The sequence below is a fragment of the Salmo salar genome, chromosome ssa17, assembly GCF_905237065.1.
Source record: "Salmo salar chromosome ssa17, Ssal_v3.1, whole genome shotgun sequence".
Taxonomy (NCBI): Eukaryota; Metazoa; Chordata; class Actinopteri; order Salmoniformes; family Salmonidae; genus Salmo; species Salmo salar.
Genome location: NC_059458.1, coordinates 20,546,565 through 20,550,000, shown reverse-complemented (window position 1 = coordinate 20,550,000; position 3,436 = coordinate 20,546,565). Strand labels below are relative to the sequence as shown.

General features: G+C 45.4%; 2 non-coding genes across 2 annotated transcripts; both read right to left on the bottom strand.

The window, feature by feature from the left end:
• Positions 1-43: 43 nt before the first annotated feature.
• On the bottom strand, positions 44-116 carry trnar-ccu (transfer RNA arginine (anticodon CCU)). The gene has a single exon. It is a non-coding gene; the product is annotated as a tRNA-Arg (tRNA).
• A 754-nt stretch (positions 117-870) lies between these two features.
• trnar-ccu (transfer RNA arginine (anticodon CCU)) lies at positions 871-943 on the bottom strand. The gene has a single exon. It is a non-coding gene; the product is annotated as a tRNA-Arg (tRNA).
• Between the last annotated feature and the right edge of the window lie 2,493 nt (positions 944-3,436).

Below are 3,436 nucleotides of genomic sequence, written 5' to 3'. Positions count from 1 at the left end.
TTATGGGCCCAGCACGCTTCCGCTGCGCCACTCTGCTTTCAAACACCCCAGATGGGACTTGAACCCACAATCACTGGCTTAGGAGGCCAGTGCCTTATCCATTAGGCCACTGGGGCACTGTAGTTCATTTACGACCAGTACAAACTCATTGAAGCATTAAAAAAATGTGTAACAGAAGGCACTGACACATGCCCATGATATAGCAGATTTTTTTCTTCGCACTTCAATGCTAAAAACAAACTGTTTAGCAGAGGATGGTTTTGATCCATCGACCTCTGGGCCCAGCACGCTTCCGCTGCGCCACTCTGCTTTCAACCACTCCGTGAAAAGAGTAGGAATCACAATCCATGGCTTAGGAGGCCAGTGTCTCTGGCCACTGGTGTACTGCGAAATCTTTTTCACCTATACGAACTGATAGAAGCAGTAAAAAAATGTGTAACGGAAGGCACTTACACATGCCCATGATATAGCGAAAAAAAATGTGTTCACACATCATTGCTAGAAATAAACTGTTTAGCAGAGGATGGTTTCGATCCATCGACCTCTGGGTTATGGGCCCAGCACGCTTCCGCTGCGCCACTCTGCTGTTAGACTATACAGAAAAGAGTAGGAATCACAATCCATGTCTTAGGAGGCCAGTGTCTCAGGCCACTGGTGTACTGCGAAATCCTTTTCACCTATACGAACTGATAGAAGCAGTAAAAAAATGGTGTAACGGAAGGCACTTACACATGCCCATGATATAGAGAAAAAAAATTATTGTTCGCACTTAATTGCTAAAAAGAAAGTGTTTAGCAGAGGATGGTTTCGATCCATCGACCTCTGGGTTATGGGCCCAGCACGCTTCCGCTGCGCCACTCTGCTTTCAAACACCCCAGATGGGACTTGAACCCACAATCACTGGCTTAGGAGGCCAGTGCCTTATCCATTAGGCCACTGGGGCACTGTAGTTCAGTTACAACCAGTACAAACTCATTGAAGCAGTAAAAAAAATGTGTAACAGAAGGCACTGACAAATGCCCATGATATAGCAGATTTTTTTTCTTCGCACTTCAATGCTAAAAACAAACTGTTTAGCAGAGGATGGTTTTGATCCATCGACCTCTGGGCCCAGCACGCATCCGCTGCGCCACTCTGCTTTCAACCACTCCAGAAAAGAGTAAGACCCACAATCCATGGCTTAGGAGGCCAGTGTCATAGGCCACTGGGGTACTGTGAAATCCTTTTCACCTATACGAACTGATCGAAGCAGTAAAAAAAATGTGTAACGGAAGGCACTTACACATGCCCATGATATAGAGAAAAAAATTAATTGTTCGAACTTCATTGGTAAAAATAAGCTGTTTAGCAGAGGATGGTTTCGATCCATCGACCTCTGGGTTATGGGCCCAGCACGCTTCCGCTGCGCCACTCTGCTTTTACACTATGTAGAAAAGAGTAGGAATCACAATCCATGGCTTAGGAGGCCAGTGTCTCAGGCCACTGGTGTACTGCGAAATCCTTTTCACCTATACGAACTGATAGAAGCAGTAAAAAAAGGTGTAACGGAAGGCACTTACACATGCCCATGATATAGAGAAAAAATTTATTGTTCGCACTTCATTGCTAAAAATAAGCTGTTTAGCAGAGGATGGTTTCGATCCATCGACCTCTGGGTTATGGGCCCAGCACGCTTCCGCTGCGCCCACTCTGCTTTCAACCACTGCAGAAAAGAGTAAGACCCACAATCCATGGCTTATGATGCCAGTGTCTTAGGCCACTGGGGTACTGTGAAATCCTTTTCACCTATACGAACTGATAGAAGCAGTAAAAAAAATGTGTAACGGAAGGCACTTACACATGCCCATGATATAGAGAAAAAAATTAATTGTTCGCACTTCATTGCTAAAAATAAGCTGTTTAGCAGAGGATGGTTTCGATCCATCGACCTCTGGGTTATGGGCCCAGCACGCTTCCGCTGCGCCACTCTGCTTTCAACCACTCCTGAAAAGAGTAAGACCCACAATCCATGGCTTAGGAGGCCAGTGTCTTAGGCCACTGGGGTACTGTGAAATCCTTTTCACCTATACGAACTGATAGAAGCAGTAAAAAAAATGTGTAACGGAAGGCACTTACACATGCCCATGATATAGAGAAAAAAATTAATTGTTCGCACTTCATTGCTAAAAATAAGCTGTTTAGCAGAGGATGGTTTCGATCCATCGACCTCTGGGTTATGGGCCCAGCACGCTTCCGCTGCGCCACTCTGCTTTCAACCACTCCAGAAAAGAGTAAGACCCACAATCCATGGCTTAGGAGGCCAGTGTCTTAGGCCACTGGGGTACTGTGAAATCCTTTTCACCTATACGAACTGATAGAAGCAGTAAAAAAAATGTGTAACGGAAGGCACTTACACATGCCCATGATATAGAGAAAAAAAATTATTGTTCGCACTTCATTGCTAAAAATAAGCTGTTTAGCAGAGGATGGTTTCGATCCATCGACCTCTGGGTTATGGGCCCAGCACGCTTCCGCTGCGCCACTCTGCTTTTAGACTATGCAGAAAAGAGTAGGAATCACAATCCATGGCTTAGGAGGCCAGTGTCTCAGGCCACTGGTGTACTGCGAAATCCTTTTCACCTATACGAACTGATAGAAGCAGTAAAAAAAAGGTGTAACGGAAGGCACTTACACATGCCCATGATATAGAGAAAAAAATTAATTGTTCGCACTTCATTGCTAAAAATAAGCTGTTTAGCAGAGGATGGTTTCGATCCATCGACCTCTGGGTTATGGGCCCAGCACGCTTCCGCTGCGCCACTCTGCTTTTAGACTATGCAGAAAAGAGTAGGAATCACAATCCATGGCTTAGGAGGCCAGTGTCTCAGGCCACTGGTGTACTGCGAAATCCTTTTCACCTATACGAACTGATAGAAGCAGTAAAAAAAGGTGTAACGGAAGGCACTTACACATGCCCATGATATAGAGAAAAAATTTATTGTTCGCACTTCATTGCTAAAAATAAGCTGTTTAGCAGAGGATGGTTTCGATCCATCGACCTCTGGGTTATGGGCCCAGCACGCTTCCGCTGCGCCACTCTGCTTTCAACCACTCCAGAAAAGAGTAAGACCCACAATCCATGGCTTAGGAGACCAGTGTCTTAGGCCACTGGGGTACTGTGAAATCCTTTTCACCTATACGAACTGATAGAAGCAGTAAAAAAATGTGTAACGGAAGGCACTTACACATGCCCATGATATAGAGAAAAAAATGTATTGTTCGCACTTCATTGCTAAAAATAAACTGTTTAGCAGAGGATGGTTTCGATCCATCGACCTCTGGGTTATGGGCCCAGCACGCTTCCGCTGCGCCACTCTGCTTTTAGACCATGCAGAAAAGAGTAGGAACCACAATCCATGGCTTAGGAGGCCAGTGTCTCAGGCCACTGGTGTACTGC